This window comes from Falco rusticolus, chromosome 6 (assembly GCF_015220075.1).
Source record: "Falco rusticolus isolate bFalRus1 chromosome 6, bFalRus1.pri, whole genome shotgun sequence".
NCBI classification, from domain to species: domain Eukaryota; kingdom Metazoa; phylum Chordata; class Aves; order Falconiformes; family Falconidae; genus Falco; species Falco rusticolus.
The window spans coordinates 87,326,945-87,350,914 of NC_051192.1; the positions used below are offsets into that span (position 1 = coordinate 87,326,945).

The following is a 23,970-nucleotide window of genomic DNA, read 5'->3' on the forward strand; positions in this document are numbered from 1 at the left end:
TCTGTTTAAGAAGTCTTTCTAGTACAGAATGATAGGAAGTAATGTAAACTTTAACAGAAGAACTCAGCAGGGAAAATCTTAGCACCCTGTCAAGGCATCTCGGCACCTTTTTATCACAGCACAAAAGGAAAATGCAGCTTTGTAATAACTCACTGATTTTGTGCAGTTCAAGTAAAAAGGGCAGCAAAAACAGTACTCACAGCAACTAGTTTCCCCATAATCCCTTGGAGTTCTTAATCTATACACAGCCTTAATTTCTTTCTTTCTCTCTCTCCCTCTTTCTCTCTCTCCCCTCTTTCTTTCTCTCTTTCTTTCTCTCTCTCTCTTTCTTTCTTTCTCTCTCTCTTTCTCTCTTTCTTTCTCTCTTTCTCTCTTTCTCTCTTTCATTTAATATAAATTTCTATTAACTTCTTAAATGCTTCTTTGACCAGATCTGGAAAGTATTGGTATATTAAAAAGTAGGCACAGAAGTCAAGTCATGCATTGGTCAAAATTAGCTGTTTTACCAAAGCTGAGCTATTTTATGAAGAGATAGCTGGATACATGGCATTTTCAGGGGAAGGTAAAACCAAGGACAACTAAGGTGCTAGAGATGCAGCTTCAGACCTTTACTGTGCCTTATTTGGAGTATTCTAGGGGAAACGGTTTTATTCTAAATGTGGAATGCCCTCTTACCATTATTTATGTCTGTACCTTAACAAATGGACTAAGAACTCTCAAAGGACACATTTCTTTAAAGTTAAATAAATAAAAAAAGCTTCTATATTTACACAATCAGAAGAACAAAATTTTATAAACTAGATGCTTGTTATAGTAATGAATTATTATTTTCTTTGCAGGTGTCTTCCAAAGGCATCTTTCTATATTGTGTACAGATATAACATTTCATATACAAGCTCCTGCTCACGATTCATTTGCTCACACATCTCCACCTGTGTTATGTCATCTGCATTGCAGCTGCTTCATTTGAAGAGCACAGATGCCCCCTAATTCCTATGCAAAACCTCCAGGTGCACATATGTGTTTTGAACATTGCAGGACCTCAAAGGAGACTTGACACCTATATTTAAGCATCCCTCAAACAGTTTAATTCTACAGCTGAATACATCTATCACATCCACTTTTAATATTCTACTGGTTTAAAGGGAAATATTCAGGTTAGCTAGTCTTTGTAGATAAAAATAGGGATTAAGGGTGCATTTCTGTGGTGGCTCCCTAGGACTGCTCAGTGTACAAATGGAGAAATCGGGATCCACCTGACCTGGAAAAGCAGATAATTTGTTTTAGTTAAGTTAGCTTAGGTATATACTAACCATGGTATTATCTAGTGAATACACATTTTTAACTAAATAAATAAACAAACACTGGTTAGTGAAGAATGATCAAACTTTTGGATGTATAAGGCTGCTCAAGATTGTTCTGTTGAAAAAGTCATTCCCCATTCTTCCCTCAGATACACTACTGAGAAGGAGACCAGAATGAATACCTGCATCCTTTCAAAGAAACATTTGTGTATATTCTGCTCATTCCTCTCCCTCCATCGTCCCCACTTTCTGTGGATTTGGGATTTAGTTTGAAGACAGGTAACTAGTTTGGGTTGCAAATATATGTAGAGTTTATTTGAATACTGCTGGAGTTGATAAGTCAAGCTTCCAATTAAGGGATGTTCCTTAAACTTGAAGCTTTCTGATTATCATTCATTCCTCTTGTTACTGTCATGAGAAGGTACACAGGGAAGAAAGATGAAAAGCAAGTGGGGACTATATATTATTTCATCCAGAGTCCCTGGAGCACACTGAAGATGGTAGGAAAGACAAATCAAATAACTTGACTGATATTAAGTCAGTAACTTTCTCCATTTTACTCCTCTTCCTTTTCTTCTACTCCCTCAGTTGGGATATGCTGACCTAGTATGCACATGGATAACAGATCTTAAACTCATGGAACATTCAGTTTGATTACACTTTATTATAGAAGTTAGATGAGAACAAAAGACAAGAATGCCAATCAGTGAAATGGAGACTCATTTTAGCTGAGATAACACAAAAAATGTTTATGAACCAACGCTCAGAGAGAAACTTTTTTCCAAATTGCAAATTTTATATGTAAAATATTTGAGGAATAATATACTGTCCTGGAATACCTACTGAGAAAAGCTTATGGAGAAAGAGTACTACTAAGTTTGCCAAAGCAAACTCTTCAACATTAAGGAAAGCTGGTTGCCTCTGCAACTTTAAATAAGATCTGTTAATTTCCTGTCACTGTAAGTAAAGTGATCATACGCTACTTTTTTTTATGGGACTCCTTCTTTATCTGATGCTCAGAGTACCCTGCATTAGTCAGTGGCCTTTGCTCAGATTTTATCTGTGGAGAGATGTGGACTTGCTATTAAGTTAATCATCAATATGCTATCTTAGGACTTCCCAGACAGCTGCAAATCCACTTTCATATGTCCTTGCAAGACTGTAGAATAGTATTATGTATGTTTCAAAATAAAAAATAATGCATTCACTGAAAAGTTTTTTTTTAAAAAAATCATTAGTCATGTATGAGATGATGGAGTAAGTGATAGTAGTGATAGGGGGACAGGCCGTCATTCTTTAGTTGCTCACATTTGGTGAAATTTGTCATATGTTGTGAACCAAAGATCTACCATGGCAAATTTCAGCGTAATGGCTTTAATTTTGGCAAAGTTATAAGAAATTGAACCCCAGAGCCTATGTTGGAAAAATACTACCCAGCTATATTTTGTTAACTGTTAATATGCCAAAGAACAACCAAGAATAATAAAGTTTTTTTGTCAGATATTGTACCATGCAAACAAGTCTAATTTTTTGAATTAGGCCTTTGGAATGTATTGTACAAAGTATGCTAATACCTTTTAGATGATAACAGGCTTAGCCAGATGAAATATACATCTAATATTTAAGGAATCTGTTATATACAGTGAGAAAAGTTTTTGAAAGCTCACATAAATGATGTTGTGCTAAAATTAATCAAGGTTTCTTAAGTTGTGTTGAACAGAAATATGGCAAAATGGGGCATAATTAAAATTTACAAATTAAATTATTCTGATTTCCAAGGGTGTAAAAAAGTAACTATGATATTTAATGTAATTTTTCTTCCTTTGCCTCCAGGACTGTTAAAAGAGCAGCAGAAAGTAAAGGCCATGACACTGAATTAGGAGTCTTGAAAATGAGTTTTGTTCGCAGCTCTACAAGTGATTTGCTTTCTGACCTCTTCACTCTTGCTTCTTTTAGAATGTGACAGTTTAGGGATTTTGGTTTGTATTTATTTATTTATTTTTTTTTTTTGGGGGGGGGGGGGGAAGGATTACACCTTGACAAATCTCTGGTCCATACCTAGGCAAAATAGGAAACTGTACAGAAAACCAGACAACAATAAGAAAATAAAAGGCAGATTTAAACCTCATCTTTTTAATAATCCATGTGACAGGAACAGGAAAGATTTGATTTAATGCATTTTTAATATTCCATTTCTAATTTCTGAAATCTCTAAGTTCTTATTTAAACTATGACTAATAGTGATAGAAACCTGTCTACCGGACTTGCAATCATTAAATGCTAGCCTTAACAAATTAAGATACTTTGGTATAAATTTCCCATGGTATTAAAAATGTGGCAGACTTCATCAAATCACACCCTAGATGGCTTTATACACCATACAGAAATTCCTTCTAGCCTCGGTCCTCAAAGCAGAAGCTGTTGCTATGGGTCATGCTAACCCTGGCTCATCATGTTCTCTCTGACCTAGACTTACAGGTAACTCATTTAGCTCTTCTGGTGTCTGCCCACAGTAGCAAATAAATCTCATCCAAAGCCTCTGAAAAGCCGAGCTCAAAACCTGGACTAGTATCATGCTGAGTGTTGAATTTAACTAAGCAGTGCCAGCAGACCTATCTCATCAGTCTCCACCAGCTAATTTTTATTTTCCTAAACCAGCTGGGGACAAACCAGCATCCTCTTCTAGGCTGAGCCCAAAGCTTAATCACAGATCCAAAATTATAGGAACATAGGACCGAATCTTAGGATCCAAATCCTGATCATAGGACACAAACTTTTTGTGAAGCTTTTTTGTGGTGGCATAGTTTAGTGGTGGACTTGGCAGTGGTATGTTAATGGTTGGTCTTAAAGATCTTTTACAACCTAAATTATTCTACGACAAATTTAAGTTTTAAACTTAGCCTGCAACCCCAGTAGGTCCTCTATGTCTAAATGATATTCCTAGTTACGGTGACATTAAATCTAATTCCTGGATGGGATGTCCTTCCAGGTGCTATCTCTTTTCAATTTTGTTAGCAAGCTCTGAAAATCATGCACCTCAGTACTAGTATTAGTTTAGTGGCTTTTCCTGGCCTGAACTTTAAACTCCAGCTGAACTCTAAACCCTGCCTGAACTCAGCAAGGTTGACTCTGCCAAGCCAAGCCTAGCCTAATGGGATCTAAACCAATAAAAAAAACCAATAACCAGTTTTCAGTCCTTGCTATATTTAGCCATTGTCCCCAAATCCCTAACTGCTCTACTTTAATCATCTGCTTTGCTCTGTCCTACCCCTAACTCTAGCTCAGACTCTTAGGAGCTTGGAGTTTACCTAGTCTATTGAGCCTTGTTAGCTAATATCCTGACATCACCTTTGAACTCAAGGTTGACCCTTAACATCTCTAGAAGTACTTTTTTCCTTGCAGTCTCCAAAGACCTTTACTATTATAGTAAAAAAGAAAACTGAATAGAATGATTATTTTTTTTCCCCCTGGAATCTGCTGCTTTTACGGAAAGATTTTTAAAATATAGACATCCATATAGATCTTCCACAAGAGAGAGGTGCTGTAAGAGAGCTTATGCGTTACAGTGTTCAGTACTGCAGCATTCAACTTTTAGACATGTATTATTCAATTCAGTTTATTGGGAGGTGAGCTATACTTGTGTGAAGCATGGCTATCAGATGGGGTACCTTAGCCAAATAAATGTTACCTACTCTGTAAATCCTGACAGACTCCAGAATTATTCAGTACATGCAGTACAATGCTAAGTTGGTACTTTAAACCTCTTTCACTGAAGTGAAGGTACCTAAGGTTACACATGCCTAAGGACATGTGTGTTAGGCAGCAACCATTGGTAGTTAAACATTGGTGATAAAGGTGTAGCTGGTTTCTTGTCACCTCTGTGATTCTGGAAAGCACTTTTTAACTGTTACAGAGGTCAAAGACCAAAGTCATGGGCTTATGGATGTCATTCTGAGCTAGGACCTCAGCACAATGCTATGTTTCTAAGCGAAGAACTGTTTTGTGACATTGAAGGACTGCTTAATTGTTTCCTTGTATTATATTTTCAAGCATGGGAGCCATTCAGCCTTAGCTGACTGCTTAAACCGATTGTTCAGACATTTGAGAAGTATGACACTCCTAGAAATAATTTCTTTGTAATTGAGCTCCAGTCTGCATGGTTTGCCTTCCTTCTTTGTGTGTTTTTCAGTTCAAGGATCTTGTCTTGTCAGTATATATCATAAAAGAGGCTCAGGTAAAAGCCAACAATTCCATGTACGAAAATCTCTGAAACACTTGTTCCCTAACTTACAGAGACTGTTTTTCTCTGTTCTCAATGACTGTTGTGCAGCTAATCTCACTCAAATTGAAATGTAACGGTATGTATACATAAAGTATATATGCATACACATTCGTGTACATGCATGCGCATACTTAAACACATCTTTGTTTTACACAGCTACCGTGCTCTGACCTGATTAAAACAGTCAGTGTGTGGCAAGCTCTCTCTCAGCTGCTGTAATAAATGGATATTCCTTTTAAGACCTCGAATGACATAGCTTTGTGGCATAAGAGGATTTTTGAGTCTTGTACTGATGTAAAATGTTTTGATGCTATTGATAGGGGTGTGTGTGCATTGAATAGTATTGTCCTGAATAGGGTTAGCTCGTCGAAAATCAAGACACTGTAGTACAAAGCATCAAAGCATCAACTCTTTCTGATTGAGCATGTGGAAATGTACATGTGGATTTGCACCAAATCCGTCTGTGGCTGCATTATTCACAGGACATGATTACTGATGATTGTTCTGATGAAACTTGTCACAGGATTATTTTGAATCATCTGCTTTTATAGCAGCAAAGTTTATAACCCCCATGCAGTGGGAAGACAAATAGAAAGAAATGCTGTAAGGTTGATTTTTGGGGGTTTTATTCGGTAAAGTGTTCTCAGATTTCACTCTGATGTTGCAGTATATGGAATTTAAACAAAAGCTTTCTGAAATACTTTCTGGACATTAGGCCCATTTTATTATTTACATTTAGTTTGTTTTGATGATAAAATTAAAAATATTGCACTGGTTCTTATTTTAGCTTCTACCAGGCTTACCCTATTTAATTACATACATTCACTATTATGCCAGTGGTGGAGGTTCTGTATGTGGAGGTGAAGGTTATCAGAAGTTGTATCTTACTCTCTTTACACTCCCTGAAGTCCCCTGATTTTCTGCATACAGCTTACAGTCGCTGTCTCCTTTTTAGTGTAGTCAGTTAATTATTCGCTTTGTGATGAATGCTGGATGTTAGCTATATTAGGAACCTTTTGTTCAGCTTCAGTAAAAAACTTTTTTTTGTTTTGATTGTGGTATATTTTCCAAGAAATAATATATTGAGTTAACGTGAACAAAGCATACTAGAAAACAAAGGGGGAAAATACATTCTGATATTTTTAATAGTTGCAATGTAAATCATCTCAAGTAGCCTTGTGGGAAAATTCACAACTGTAGAGAGGAATATATATGTAAGTTGTTGCTGAATGAGGGCTTGATATGTTATAAAATATGGTCAGAACTCTATAGGTTAATTCATGTAGGTACAAACCTTGACAAAATAAAATAGCCATTGCTCATATCTCTGATGATGCTCTTAACCATTAAGACCACTGCTGATTCTTAATATTAATCTGATATCATGATTTTTAGTGCTCCCCTTTCAGATACTTAGGGTCACAGGATGTTAGAAGATTCAAAAGGATAGAAAGATGATTCTGTTGCAAGCTGAATTTAGAAAAAAGAAAAAAAAAAGGCTGTTACAGGAATATTTGTGGCCTTGGCAACAATTTGTCTGACCATGCAACATTAAAAATTATTTTTAAACATCTTGGTAGTGCCTTTGCAGACATTTCTGTTTGTTCTGAAATAGCATATGAAGTAGCCTTAACATAGCTTTCACTTTCACTATTAAAATGAACAAAAATCCTAAAATAAGCATCTTATGACACTCTAGGCATGTGTTCTTTGCTGGCATCTTCTCCAGTCAGTTCCATTTATTGTGGAGTGATCTAAGAGTGCATGAACTGGTTTTCTTTCATCTGAAGCTAAACTGGAAGTTGTGATGGAGGTATAGATCAAGTTAATACACTCCAGCCATAAATGGACATTCTCCCCATATGAGAGCTAGTCTGAAGTAATCCCTCTGCCATGGAAGATGTGTGGTATAGATGTCAGGCCTTTCTCAGCAACTCTCTCATTCAGCAGATTAGTACATAATATACTGGGCCATGCTATCTGCTAATGCAGATGCTGCCTAACGTGCAGCGTTTTTGGTCTAAGTGTTCTGAAATGTAATGACACCAGTAACAGTTCTCCTTTCAGGTCAGGCTCGAATACATTTGTAAAACTCCAAACAGGTAAATCAAGTGAAATTAGAAGGTTCCATAGATACATAAGCAACATCAGTGTAACGTGCTTGAGCAATGCAGCATGGGAAAGCGTTCATCAGTGATGGACTACATATTTAGAACACAGATTTATTCACAATAGTTGCAGAAAGAACAGAAGAGGAAAGAGCAGCCTTTCTGTGAAAATAACTTTTTGAAGCAGCCTATGTGAATTTTTTGGAAAAATACAGGTGGACTAGGAACTTAAAACTTGACATTAAAAAGGGAGCAAACTGACAACAGAAATTCACTATGCACTGTCTGATCAGAAGGAGCAGCATGACAGGACAATAAAAGAAATCAAAAGGGGAAATTGTCTAACCACAGCTATTTAAAGTGAGTGGTAAACATATACGACTTGGGATGATGGATGATTCTGTTTTCATGTTTCTAATAACACCCTTGAGTGGGCTAATCGTTGCTCTGAGAACATGCCAAATTGCATGTGCTGTCTCATTTTCATGGAAAGGGTATAATGGGCACAAGTTTTTGATGTTGTCACCATTATTATGATGATCAGTGTAACAGCATGACTGTGTGAATCCTGGCAGGAAAGACTCTTTGCAGTGCTTAAGTGCATACACATATATGCACATACATGCACATCCTTGTTCTACTGTACATACAATCTAAAAAGTATGATATTCTTCTGATTTTCTTTATAAGGCCAAGTATTTCCTTGGAGCCTTGATCAAATCTGAAGGTAGTGTAAAATACTGGAATAGAATTCACTGAGATGGTTAATAATCAGCCTGAGTAATGGGCCACAAAAGGAGGGTCTAAATAGTAACTTTCTCAACAAAGGTTTTATGGAACTCTTTAAGTAAATTAGTTTTATTTTTGTGGAACCTGTACACCTAGGTCACTGATCTAACTTCAGTTATCTAAAGTTTGGCATCTAGTTTCAGCATACTCATTTTGGCTACTCATCTAAGGCAAATGAAGGAAGAGAGAATGTCACCTCTAGAAACCGATTTATCCTATCACTCTGAACTACTGAGATGTTTAGATGAATCATCTTTGGGAGTCCCTATTCTGAGACTATAAAGTGGCTCAGAATATTCTACATATTTGATAATATTTTGTTTAAAAGGCTGAAGTTATTTGAACTGAAAATCAATAGAAAGAGCCCAGCATCTCCAGAATCAAACCATTTCACCCTCAGACTGACATAAAACAGGTGGATATTGGGTTGAGACACTATTTTAAGCTACACACCTACTTTTAAGAAATTGGTTGTGGAATCCACATGACCTCCTTTAGACAGCAAAGGTTGGCACTCGTTCGTCTCCTTAGACTAACTAATGAAGAGAAGGTGCTTCTGAGGTGCAGTTCATGTCATCCTAAAGGAGTTGTCTAAAATGTTTCAGATATATTATGCCCTAAACCACTTATTTCCCTTTATGAAAGGAGCCCAGGGAGCCCAGGGACAGTACTTCATGTGCAGGGGTCTGTGTTGTGAAAGTTTCAAGTTAAGTGATATAGGTCAGCTTCTGAAAATTCAATCCTTATCACCTAAATACAAACAAAGGACTTAATACAGCGTTACCAAGACTAATAAATATCTGTTTGTGCCTTCTTTGTGAACAAAGACTACATGTCTGTAGGCAAATAATTTCAATGGGCCACTTTTATAGTAAGAAGCTATTCACCAGTGATAAGAACAAGATGAATGGGAACAAATTTTACATTGCATTGCAACAGGGTAGTCTTGCAGGGATAAGAAAGAGGAGAAATACCAAAAATGATGGCACTCATGCTGTTATTAATGTTGCTTCACGGCCACTGCACTTTGGACCACATGATAGAAGAACAGCTGAATCACTGTGGTCCTCAGCAATCTAGGCAACAACAAAATCTGGTGCTTTACTGATGCTTACAACATTGTGTAAAACCAAATAATTAAATGCAGTTTGTAGATGGGGAAGCTGTTTCTTTGCCTTGCCTGTCAAGGCTTCTCAGGACTACCATTCTAAGTAGAATACAGGTAGTAGTGGAAGCCTAATTGAAATAATAGCTTTTAATGGATGAATTCTACTGGAATTTGGGAAAACACAATTTGAGAATTTCTTTCAAGGGAAAGAAATATGGCTATAAGCAAGGTAGAAGCAAATAAGTACAAGAAAATGAGGAAATTTTTCTTTATTCTTTAGGAGAGTTTGTTGATGATTCTTTGGTCTCTCTGAAAGCTCCTGTTTCTTTGTTTCATTAATCTGCCTGACCATTGCGGTGTTTGCTAGCAGAACATATGGTGACTACCTGACCCTGTATATGCAATCAGGCAGAATACAGGCAGAGAACTAGTCATCACTGCTCACTGAAATGTTTCTGAAAATGGTCATTTGATGTGACCATTTTTCTTCTGGGTCTCTGTTGCTGCTGTCAACAACCAACTCAGCAAAATGACGAAGGGTATATTTCTCTCTGGGGACATATGTCTGCCCTTTCGCTAGATATCTGCTTTACAATATGTTCTAGGGCATGAAAGGGTGTGAAATCTGCCAAGGACTACAATGTGTGCACACACTGTAGAAACACTGCCATTTCCTTAACCTTTCCATGGCCTGCTCAGGCATAGCAAGGACTGAGACTTTGTCCTTAACAGAGATAAAGATGTCATAATAACAAAAAAAATAAATAAAAAGTGTGGGAAAGATTTTTATACTCTGAAACCTCAAGTCTTGCTCTACCCAGATCAACAAAGTATGTTCACTGTTGGAGTCTTACTAAGAAAAAAGAAGTTCTGTTGAATATAACATTATATTCACAGAAATGGAATTGAAATGAAAGCAAAGTTCTGAATTTGAAAAGTTCACTGATTTTTCTTTTAAACACTGCTAAAGTATTCCTTCCACCTGTCCTTGTATAATAACACAATTAACATTTATAGCAAAAACCTGACATGGTTCTTAAGGAGACTTATTACAAAGATTAGACACAATAAGATGGTTATTGTTTTCTGCCATTAAAGACCTACTTCAGGTCAGAAAACTTGTTTCATGTTGTTCTTTTTCTGCAGTCCCTTGATGACCGCTGTACCCTGGATTTCAGTGGGGTTTAGCTGCCTAGACTCTTGACCTTAGTCTCTTAACGAAAGGATGTTTTCTAACTGAGAGAAATCATGTTGGCATCTTTACTTTGTCCTCACAGAATGGTCACATTTCCTTTTTCATACCATATTGAAGATGGGAGGAAAAATCTTATACACAGCTGACATAGAAACTACTCTGCATCTTTTATTGTAGTTCTGTTTTGATGAGAAAAGCCTTTTCTTAGGCGTTTGCTCAGAAAGGAAATCCGTGTCTGTGTTCTGGCTCACTGTTCAACTATCTAAAGCCAATCAAATGCCCTGTAGTTTACAAAGGCAGATAAAGGCTTGTGTATCTTGAAGCTGTTCATACCAATTCCTTTGCATCATGTGTTTAATCTAATCTAAGCAGGAGTTCTTCTCCCTCCAAGAAGTGCTACTGGCCTGTACAGGTGACAGCACAGCAGCGATCTCTGCTGGCATTAACTTTGAGGATTGGAAAGACTTAACTTTGCTGATGAGTAAAGTCAAAGAGAGACCTGGAAGTGGCTTCGAGTTTAGAGGCTTGATCCATTGCCTGCGGACAGCACAGGCAATGGACTGACCCCTACTGATGCCTCTGAGATTTTTTTTTTTTTTTGGTTTATACCATAAATTGCAGGAAGCACTTAAAAGTAAAGGTGATTTTTCTTATTTGTAGCATCAATGATACAGAAAGATATTTCAGCAGTTAGTTTACATCCTCTTCAATAATGTTCCACTAAGCCCATGATCCATTTTTAAGTAGAAATCTTAAAAAGTTATTGACATAAAAGTGGTGTAAAATTATTTGGTTATGAATAATCCTTTGGTATTTAGAACACTTCTTTCCTCCTTCCTTTATTCCTCCCCCATCAAGCCACCACAATGTAATTTTTTAAAATTAGGTCATCTACAGGTCATCTACTTACATGTTGACTGCAGCAATTTTTTATTGTAGATATGCACATGCCTTTGTTCTGCCCAAGCATTCAAGAGTTTCTTTGCTGGTTTTGCTTTTGTGTTTGTTTTGTTGCTGTTGTTTGTTGTCGTTTCTGGTTTTGTTTTTCCTTTGTTTTGCATAGTCTTAATTACATTACTTTTGCTTTATTTTTTAACAAAAGCATGCAAGAAAAATAACATTCTTTTAAAGTAACTTTTCTCAATTAAGTCAAATGTATCAGATAAGACTAGGGAAAATGCTTGCAAAGCACTGGTCAAAGAGAATGAGCCCTTTCCTGTTAAATAAACTTTAAGAAAAACATTCTAAATGATCTAACTTGTATTATTTGTTGAATGCAATCACAGATTATATTTGAACAAGCAAATAACAACAGGATCCAAATTTCCTCCAAAATAAACAGAAAGGGGATATGTTGCATGTCTGTATCTATAAATAATAAATTCTTTAAAGTTTGTAAACAGTAAATAAATCAGTAGTTTAGGACAGAGCTTAGTTCTGCTCTCACATCATTTTTGCTGCTGCAATGACTTCAGTGAAATTTCAGTGGAACTGAGATTCACTGGTTGATGAGAATTAAGCTTCCTGGTCTGATGCAATGAGCCTGAATTACAGACATTTGACCTAGGCAATTTCATTAGTGATTAAAAAGCATACAGAAAGCAGATATATGGGGCATAAGGGACAATAACTGGAAGTTTCAGAATGGATTCAAGGAGGAAAATGCTGTTACTTCACAAATTTTAAAGGTATTTTAGTTCCTTCTCCCCCTTGCTGCCTGTGGCTCCTTATAGGCATTCCCATTTGTGATGGAGGAAATATTTATTACAGTCTTTGGTGGATACATAATGATCAGTTTAAACCATCCCAACTTTAAATGAAAAAGTTCATTTTAACTTGCACCATCCTATTAACCTGGTACCCCATGCACCTACATGAATGCAACATGGCTGAGAAAAGGGGTAGTGGTGCAGGAGCAGAAATGTGAAGAAGTGACGACTACAGGACCAAAACTCTTTGTAAAATTACAGAGCACTTCTGGCTTAATGAGAATGAGCTCTGCTTAGGCACCTTCTGCTGGCAGTAGATAGGGACTCCTCCCCACGCAGAGCTTAATTTTCCCACCCTGAGCTGCCTTCCCCGGGCTTGTACTGAGCAGGAAAAAAACCTGAAAGATTTAGCTTGCCCTCAAAAGAAAATGTATGGCTGTGGTCTGCAGCTGCAAAGGGACATGTGTGGTGGTGCATCTCACCTTGTCCGCTGGGACACTCTACGATGTCAGGAATCCTGTTAGGACTTCAGTGTCTGTGTAATGAGTTGGGCGGTTAAGCATCCCTTGACCATACCGGCAACTCTTGCACGGCTGAGGTGGAAAACTGCACTAGCTGTACCAGAAACATTCCTTATCAGAAATACAACACCTGACAGCCTTGAAAATCCCTTAACAAGACTGGGAGCACTTTATTATGACTCTGAGTCATAATATCAGTGTCAATGGAATTAAAATAAATAAATAAATAAATCCATTAATTAACAATTTAATTGTGGCCAGGACAGAAAATTACTGATGACTAAAGCCGATCACCTCCAAGTCTATAAACAGAGGTCCTAAGTGAGGCCCTTTGAGCATTCCTGGACCGCAGGATGCTGTGAAGAGCATCTCCCTCTGAGCTGGAAGCCTCTTAGAGCTCACAGACTCCCAAGTCTGTGATATTATGGGGACCATCATTGAAAGCTGACAGGGCCTGGACTGATTCCCCTGCTTCCTGAGGCTCAACCCTTCACCCATTAAGAACTGCAAAGGCACTCGATATGAGTATTTCACTGAACTCGAGGGGAACTTTTAACAGCTATATACCTTTGTACATGTCTCTGTACTTCTTTTGTGTCTGTGTACATGTTTGTGTAAACTAATTTAGTAACATCATAATCAGTATAAGTGTTATCATTTTGAATCCATAGTTAAGTGACTTCTATAATTTAAGTAAATCCTATTTGATTTACTTTTATCACTAATGATAAATTAGTTGATGATTAAGTGCTGCTAAAATCCTGTGATCAACCTTAAACTGTGAATATACCTTATATCCTTTAGACATAAACTGTTGACCAAGTCTGAGACTAGGATTGGGTCTAGCTGCACGTAAACTCTAATAAGAGTTTAGAAAGCAAGGGGGTCCACTCTGAACTTTGTCACTTAACCAGAGGGTCTTCCTTACCCTTCTACATTTTTAGTATTTATATAAATCATTCCAGTTAATTTTGATTTAATTCTTCTTTGTGTGATTTGTCTATGCAGCAGATAAATCATAGCCTCTTTTTGCTACTCATACCGACAGTGTTACTATGTCTGTCTGCAGTGTGGGTGTAGCGAAGAGCCAAATGTGCTTTTGCGTTTCATGCTGCTGTGGGACAACGCCTCTGCCCCTGCTGCATCACTCAGCACCAGCTGGCTCTTCTGGGGCGAACCAGGAAGTGGAGAGAGTCAGGAACCCACAGTGTTTTGCCAAATTAGAGAGCACCCCAGGAGGCGAACAGAGAAGGCATAGGTAATAGTGAACAACATATACTTTGCTCATATTCCTGACAACAATAGTTTCAGTTTAATTATTCATATGAATACTTTGCTGGAATACTGCAATTGTAAATGTGCTCTTGCATATTTTATAAAAGTGATGACTTATAGGACTAAAACCCGGAAACGGTATTCAGTCTGACTGGCAGGGCAGCAAGCTGGGCTGCTCTCCAAAAGACAGGGCAGAGAAGAGGAGAACCATCTTCCTTTGTCACCTCAGTGTGGCAGTACCGTGCCTTCCCAGACCCTCCCCAGACCAAGGACTTCAGTGTGTTGTAAAAAAGCATCCACACTACAAGAAGTGCATACCCATGGACATACTGTCATTGCTTAACCATTCCACATGTCAGAGAAAAATTGTTACATAGAGAGATATTGCCAGCGACCTGCACGGAGTCCATGCAGCTGGTCCTATTTTGTACAGTGGAACTACAATCTGTTTTTTGCTTAACACCATTGTGTTTGGGCAGGCTGTGACCTTAACAAAAGGCACTGTGTTATGATTTGACTTCCCTGCTAAAGATGTGTCTGTGCTATGATATTCCAGACAGATGTTTGTCTAACCTATTCTTAAAGACCTCCAGTAATGGAGAATCAGTGATGTCCCCAGACAATCTATTTCATTGCTTCATTATCATTACTGCTAGAAACTTTCCTAAATTGCATTTTTATCATAATTGCTTGTAGTTGCAAGCAACTGATTTCCAGAATGGCAGATATGTAAATACAAGGGACTGTTCCCTCTAAGTCCTCCATTATCACTTTTTTTGACAAATTTAAATAAAACAGTGTCTATATTTCAGAAAAGGGTCATTTATGAAATGTTTAATTCCTGGCACTAGCCGGGACAAATTATATCACAGTTTCCAGCAATGCAATACCCTATGCCACTGGAATAGTGCAAAAGAGCCAGAAATTGCCTGTGAACATCACAATAGAAATCTTGGAAGGAAATCTTCTAGTGGTAACTATGTGAAAAATCTTTCATATGGGTGTAAGTATTTGCAGACCCTCAGCCTTTCCTCTGTTTTGACATGATGCAGCAGAATTTCACATTGCAATAAACTGAGTGCATTGCTCAGTTTAAAGATGTTACTTTAAGAAAATCAGTCTTCTCACTTTATTCTTTTAACTGTACCAAGAAGAATTTGAATACTTATTACTTTGCATAGACAAAAATGTACCCAAGTCCATCCTGAGTATTGAATGCTATCATTCTGATTTAGTAATGTTTGTGCTTTTCATAAATGTAATTGCCTATAAGAGTAAGTAGGATATGAAGCCCACTAGAGATCTGTCTTTCTAGACGCAATTTCATTTGATGAAGTCCAACTATGAAATCTTGTGACTTGCCCCAGATCTTGAAAAAAACCCCACATTTGGACGCGTAAGGTCTTTAGATATCCTCTAATTGTAAAAACTAATGGAGTCAGAATTGAACGTGAGTTGGTTAATTAGGTTCATTTTTAATTTACAGGTTATCAAACCAGTGTGAATTGTTTATACACTAGAAAGGCACAGTACAGTACAAAAAGTAAAATAATTTAAACTACAAATGAAGAAAGTTAATGAAAAAGACTATATCCAGACCTCTTATGTCATATCTGCAACAATACTCACATACAAAAGATCATGCGGTGACTACAACCTGTATGTAAAAGCTGACTGTAGGATCAGTGGGGCTGCTGTGGACACTGTGAAGTACAAACAGATTCAGAAGCAAAGGAGTAGACTGTCCCATCCTAGTTTCTGGTCTGTCTAGTTGTTATGAAGCAGAATGTGCTTTGATGTCAAATACAGAATTAAACAGACAATCCGGAGTGGTGAATAAAATCTCAAATGATTGCAGAACTTTTCTCCTAGTAGTAATTTTGAAGAGTAGAACAGTTTAAGGGTCAAGTCATCCAATCAAATGAACTTAATAATATTGCTGTAGGAGTGTAATCTCAAGGAGGGAGATATAATAACTATTGCAACATGCTACTAAGAAAAAAAAGAGTGCATTTGTAGAGATGTATACTGGACAGGATGGCTAAATGGCCTGCCTCAGGGACAGCAGGGGATAGAATCATCACCAATGCAACTGACTTTTTTCTTTTGTGTTTCAAAAGTGTCAGTTTTGCAAAACAATGTAAAAAGAGAATAAAAGAGGCTTGAAAAAGAAAGTCTGAGCAATTGGAAATGAAAATAGAAACATAATGATACCTGAAATATGCTAAATCATACCACAATTCATGTATTACCTTTTCAGCACTACTTCAAATAAAAAAAAAAAATTGTGAAAATGGTGCAAGCCAATAATTAACCTTTCCTGCTTAATGACACAGTAAGTACTGTAGCCACAGCAATGTTAGATGACTATTTTCTGAAACATATTCAAGACTGTTGGACCACATCTTACAATCAAAGCTACAGAATCCACAAAATAAATTGATCAGCATGAAAGGAAAAGTCTGTGTGCAATTCCTATAATTTTTTCTCCCTTGGGAAAGGGAAGAGAAGCTGCAAAGGGAGTTAAAACTTCCTCTCTCTTTTTGGCTGGGAATTTCCCTTCTGCATGAGTCACTGGCTGTGTATGACCACTTCAGCTAGCCCTGTAGTACCCCTGCCTAACCATTCCTGACGCACTTTTGGACAAGCAAAACGCAGTTGCCACTGCCTGCCCTTTCCTATGTGTGTTGATGTTCTGTAGCATGAATATTTGAGGACAAACTTAGCATTTGCTGTTAGTTCACTACTTCTGGTTTAGTAATTGTCCCTTTTATCGTGTATAACCCTGGAAGTCTGATATTATGCTCAGACCTTTCTACTAAGTGTTTTTGAGATATTTAAAAGTGTTATGTCACCTAAGTGTACAAAATCAGGTAGACTTACTGCTTTTATAAAGGTAGTTGAAGAGATGTATACAGAGATTAAGGCTAGGAATATTAAGAGGATTCACTAGTGGTGTTTCAAGCTTGGCACGAAGAAATGCTTGGCTTAAATGGAAACATTGGTGAGTATTTCTGATAACCTTATCTTAGTGACTTCGTAAAGGCCAGACAGTGATTTAGCGGGAGATCTCAGAATGGACTTAGGAAACCTGAACCCTCCACTCCGTAGTCTAACCACATGGAAAATAACTATATCACATGGAACAAAGTCATATGCCAAATCAATATGACAGATTTGCAATCATTCAAAGGAACTTTTATATTTGATCTGGAGTTAAGCTTATCTATACATGTGGGGACACAAAGGAGAAGACTGACAAAACTCGGAGTTAGAAGTAATAGCTTCTGATGCTCTTGATCACTTCTGCATCAGAAACTCTTAATAAATGGTTGCACTACTGCAGCATATCGCCAAGGTGACCATCTGTCAGTTAGCTTCCAGGGTATCTAAGGAAATTCTTTTCTAAAGCAAGATTATTATTTTATTTTTAAATTGAGGAAGAGGGCTCTTTATAAACATCTTTAATTTACCTGATGACTTTATGGGCTAAATTGTTAATAGGATAAGAATTCTCAGCAATAAGTAAATAACATCAATTCTCATCAGATACAAAGCTCATGCAGAGATTGAATGATGAGGGTAAAAGCTATCACGGAAACTTGAATCAAATTTATTAGCAGATGTTCAGTCGTGCAGAAGAATTATACATGAATAATAAAGTGCAATGCTAGCTGAGAGCTCTCAATTTCTCGCTTTTCCCAGGAAGTACCTTTTAATGGAGGTCTTCTCCCAGAAGCTTAACATTGTGTGGAATTATAATTAAGCCATATTGAGAAAACATTAAAGTGACAATGATTTACAAATGATCAAATTATTTTGGGGCTTTACTGACTAGAATGATTTCTGTTATGACCACATATCTTTTAAGAAACTTGATTCAAATGTAAAAACTACTATGGGGATTCTTGAGACAATTAAATAAAAAAGAAACTGAAAGTGTTTCCTGCAGTTTCCTCTTCTTGTTTAATTAATTAACCTTTGTGTAATTGTGTTTCAGCCTGTGACAGCCTGAGACGGGGAGATTTGATGTTAGACCTGGAGTGATGAAAACGCAAACAAGGTCAAATGCTGCCAATCAGGAAAGTTTATTGGAATGGAGTGTTGATAAGAAAAGAGTGATAAGAAAAGGAAAGAAAAGAAGGAAATCCAGCAAGCAATTGGGGTAGAGTTGGAAGAGACTGTCACCACCATGGATCCAGTGGCGTCCTGTTGGTCGGTAGTTTCCTTGCTCCTTGGTGGGGGTCTCCAGATGGCACACTCACTGTCCGAGGCACCCTCACTCTTTGATGGCGCAGTCTGCCCATAGGGCATTCGGGGAGCCCATTTCCCTGACACAACAGCACGTGCTGCACATCTGCACATGCTCCCCGTCTTGGCACTCTGGTTCCAAGGGGTGCACACGGTGGCCGCGTGGTCCTTTGTCATGGTATCGCGTGTGCCTCAGCAGGTTGAGGTGGTTGGTCGTGTCTGGACATGTCCCCAAAACAATGTGGCCATTTCTTGACCCCGTCTGATGTCTGGGTTTGGGTGGCTTTCCTCCTTGTCTGGTCCACAACTGCTGAGTTCCCATCAGGCAGCTTTGCACCAAGCTCAGCAGGGATGTAAACAAGCTTCAAGACAGTCAGCTCACAATGTGGTCTCCCACACCACCCTCTATCTTAAAGATTGTCTCTTCTTCATCCATGGTGGTGGAAAGGTAGAGAAAAATAGTAAGGTGTGGAAAAGAGAATAGTTTTATATGTTTACAACTGTGGTTTCAGGCTTAGACTGAAATAAGACACAGATATGTCTGACATCAGAAGATGAGGCAGCTACAAATTGCATACTTGAAATAGTATGCTGGATCAACTGTACAAAACATGGAATTAAACATGGGAGGAATAATAACAATGCAACACCACATAACATACAGAAAAGGATGCATTTAACCCATGGGGTACCTGGAAGCCAAGAGAAAGGATCAACTTCCCAACTCTCCCAGGTCTGTACAGGCACATGGGGCAGTTTTCATATTCCTGAAGTAATATGCTTAACAATTTGACCATTATAATCAATTTTTAAACAACAATTAGAATTATTTAGTTTACCACAGACACTCTTTGACTAGCAGGTAATTGAGAACCATTCAGTGCTGGAATATCACTGTTTGCATCTGTGTGGCCTGGTCTGCCAATAGATTAAGGGGGGCTGTCTCATTGGTGATAATTTCTAGGACAACTTGCAACCATATGATGCGATTTAAATTATAGATAGGTTCTGGAGCACCACTAACCAGTTCATTAGGGTTCCTAGTGGCTGGTCCATAATACTCACAGTACATACTTCTCTGCAGTAGTATTACTTCACTAAGTAAAAATAGCCATATTAAACCCTTTATCCTTTGCCACAATACTGATACCTTTGTGATTATTACATGAACATTGTATCCAAGTGCCATTGGATAACTGAACATGGGTCTGATTCCACTTGTGCTTATACCTTGAACAAATATAAGGTTTAGACCATATAGTTATACAATCACAACTGGATGATAACGTCCATTCACAGGTGCTTTCTCCCAACCATACCACTACCAATTCTCCCACTTGAATGCTACTGTCCCCTTCAGTGATTATTTTCCGTTCAGTTTTTATCTTCAAGGCAACAGCTTGATATTTTTCCATATCTTACCCTCTTGTTTAGCAGAGGCATCTGTAACCCAAACATTCTGTAAGAGTTCTGAAAAGTAAGGGGCGACTTGCACCACAGGGGAAATTGGACCATTTTCAGTTTTCAAGGCAGCTTCTTCCTGCATAGCCAAGGTCTTGGCAGCACCCTCTGAAACCTTGAAAACATTACAGTAATGTTTGATCTGAGCATACCATTTCCGCACCAAGGTTTGTTGTGCCATCCTGTCAAGGGGATGGTGTCCCAGTCAACACAGGTTTTATCACCTTAAAAGGACCTCTGAGCACTATCAGTTATGTATGGTGCATTTGGCCTCTCACAGGGCTAAGCTGACCACAAACAAACCTTTTCCCAAGTGCAGTACCGTTTCTTGGCATTCTTAAAGCTGTCAAGAGTAGAACCCAATAGGTTGAGTGCGTCCTTCTGAAGTAAATGCAAAGCATTCTTGGTCCTCGAGTTGCAAGGGGACCATAAAAAACACATCTTAGACATCGATAGTTGCCATAACAGGATGAGCTTGTTCCTGGATAGATGCTGCAAGCTCAGCAATGTCTGGCACAGCAGCTAACAGGCCTGAGTTAGCATTAAGTCTTTGATAGCCTACAGTTAGTCTTCATTTTCTGTTTGGCTTATGAACAGGCCATACCGGGGACATAAAAGGAGAGTGGGCCAGCAATTCCCTATTCCTTTAACTCCTCCGGTAGGGGGGTTATCTCTTCCTGTGCCCCTAAGGGTAACAGATAGGATTTGACATTGGTCAGTTGTGAGGGAGGGAGCAAAGGCGCAGCAGGTAACAGCCGCATATTTATAGATGAGGTGCCAAATGTCCAGTTCCTCCCCTTGCCATCAATCCACATCTTACCTTTCAGAACATCGACTCCTAAAAGGTTAAGCAGGAACAGCCCCACAACCACCATTACCAGAGTGGCTGTATTCTCCCCAGGTAACTGCAAACCAACAGTAGCCAATGTTTGCGCTTGAACATTACCAAAGGCATCTGCAACAAACATATGCTGCTCAAAATTATGCTGCTTTGTGCCGCATCTTGACTTTTAACAGCTGAAATTTGAGCTCCAGTAATCTACCAGGAACATTATGAGTACCAACTGAGGTTCCACAAAAGAACTTACTAATAGATCACCTCGATCATTTTCAGTGAGCTGTCTAATATGTACCCACCCTTTGCTTCCCCACTCACTACAAGGGGGCGAGGGCATTAGTTTCCCGTTGGCCTAGTGGATGCGGTTGACTTTCGTCAGGGGGCACTAGGAATTGGGCTCTCATTCTTAACCAGTAGACTTTCAGGCCACCCTAACACCAGCTAGTCCAGTTTGCCAGTTGGTAACCTGTTCATAAGATCTTGGGGAATACCCTTCCACCACCCCATGGTCCACAGACCCTTATGTCTGTGTCCTCTCTCTCTCCTGCTCGCTGATGCTACAGGAGACATCCTTTTATTGTTAGTTGGGTGTGGGGACGGTTTCAGTTCTGTGTGCCTTAAATCTTTTGGTGGACGGAGTGGTGATAGGGATGCATTTTCATTCATAATTTATTAAATCTTGAGCAACTTCTCCCTAAGTCCACATTTTCTTTTCCTGGGGTTCCCAATTAGGGGTTACTATCCGTTCTAATGTGGCAATAGCTCTTTCACCCTGGGATATCACCTGTATTTTCCCCTGTAATTGAATACCAATCACTTTTAAGGAGTCGGGGAGGCCCCTTATGAGAGGAGTCATTTGTTCCAGGTCAGTCAGTATCATTGTTGGGGATTCCTGTTTAGGTCTAAGCTCATGGTCATACATCATTTGCAGACATGCTGCCTTGTGTACTTTTTCTACTAGTTGGTCGACCGTCCCCATAATAGCAAGGGGATCCCTCCTTCCCAAAGGGTTAAGACCCCAGCCCAACAGGCTGTTCTTTGGGTCAGGGACCAGGGTACACAGTAGTTCCCAGTGGTCAGGAACACTCCTGGCCCCCAGTAGCCCTCAGCTTCCTTTTTGCTCAACAATATCTGATCACAGACAATGACATTCTCCAAACATATTCTGTCTCTGACTCCGAACTTAGGAGTCTGGCCAAACTCTTTTTTCAATTTAGCCAATTCAGTAGCAGAATATGGAACTTCTTTAGTAGTAATTTGAGGAAATTTATTCTCATCATCCTTGTATTTAAACTCAGTCTTGACCAAGGGGTGCAGAGAACTGGTGGGGACATGCAGTTTATACAATTTTCATTTTGCTTCCTCTGATTCATAATTGGGATATTCAATATTTTTTTCAGGCAGTGGAGAACTGTCTTTGCCTGTGAGGAGTTGCTCTTTGAAAGCACCTCGTAAACAATTTGCCTGGGTTCTTTCCTCATTTAGTCGTCCCTTTGAGCTTTCTACTTGTCCTCACAAGGCCTGGACCAGATCTTGTAAAGATTCTATGGTTTGGGATTCTGCTGTGTACTGTCGATCTCTGGCTTCGACAGCAGCAGCCAGGCTGGCACCCCGTCCAGCACGGATGATTGCTTTTCCCTCTCCAGACCGAAAGCCTGCACGCCTTTGTCGAGCACAGGCTCGGTTGGTCACATTGCAAATTACTCCAGATTTTCTGTGCCCAGCCCGCGCGGGGCACGGAGGGGCGAGCCTTGCGTTTCTCCAGGAAGCCGCACAGCACCCCCTGCCCTGGGGGCCGCCGCTCGGTCACTCAGGCCGCCACCCACAGCACCCCCTGCCCTGGGGGCCGCCGCGGTGTCACTCAGACCGCCAGGCGGGGAGGCCGCCTCAGGGGCTCGCTCCTACCCGCCCCGCCCGGCACACGGGAGCCGCAGCGAGGGAAACTGCGCCCCCACTTCGGCCGGGCCGGCCGCCCCGGGGCGCCCGCTGGGCTGTTTCTGCAGCACCCACCCCTGCTCCCCTGAGGGGCGCACACCTACGGCAACACGGGCCGAAGCCCGCTCCCCCGCGGGGCGGCCGCCTCACAGCGCCCACTCGGCTGTCCCGCACTCCCGCCCGCCCGCGCGCGGCGCACACGTGACCCCCGCCGGTGGCGCGCGGCGCTCGCACTTCCGGGTGCCCGGCCCGCGCCGCCGGTTTAACCGTTCCCGCCCGGGACAGCCCGAGCCCGGGGTTCCATGTGACACCCGGAGCGGGGTGAAGATGCAAACGAGGCCAAATGCTGCCAGTCAGGAAAGTTTATCGGAACAGAGCGTCGATAAGAAAAGAGCGATAGGAAAGGGAAGGAAGGACAGAAAAGAAGGAAACCTGGCAAGCAGTCAGGGTAGAGTTGGAAGAGACAGTGGCCACCATGGATCCAGTGGCGTCCCGTCGGTCCGTAGTTTCCTTGCCCCTCAGTGGCACGCTCGGGATGGTGCCTCCACGGTTCCATGGCGCTCCCACCACGGAACACTCGGGGAGCGCGTGTCCCTCACAGCGGTGGCCGTGTGGGCCTGTGTCAGGGCCCGCGCGCCTGAGCGGGCTGGGGCGGTCGGTTGTGCCTGGACATGGCGCCCGGAACGGTGGGGCCGTGCCCTGGCTCCTGCCGGTGTCTGGGTTGGGGCGGCTGCTGGCTCCATGCCGGGCCCACAGCTGCCGAGTGCCCGCCAGGGAGCCGGCACCGAGCTCGGCAGGGTCGTGGGCGAGCCTTGAGGCCGGCGGCTCACGGTGCGGTCTCCCACAAGTTGTCAAATATCAAGAAACAAAGGTCGTAACAAATGTAAATGCATGAACCTGTGTTTTACCTTGCCTGCTCATCACAGACAAGGACAGTTTGTTTTACAACCTACTTAACCAACCCAGCAGTAATAACTACAGGCATGGATTGGAAGAGCCAAAAGCCACTTTCACCTTGCCTAAAGGTATTCCTGTTTTCATGGTCCCTATTTGTGAAATTGAACTGTGGTTTGTTTCTGTCTCGAGACAAACTACCCCTCATCATGATGATCTTGATTTTAAGCAGCAACATGAAACTATACCCCCCTGGTCAGGGAGCTTAATTCATCACCCAGAAAGGGCTCCTAAGAAGTG

General features: G+C 40.2%; 1 pseudogene; it reads right to left on the reverse strand.

Annotated features, from left to right (window-relative positions):
• Positions 1–21,499: 21,499 nt before the first annotated feature.
• LOC119150438 lies at positions 21,500–23,519 on the reverse strand (annotated as a pseudogene).
• Between the last annotated feature and the right edge of the window lie 451 nt (positions 23,520–23,970).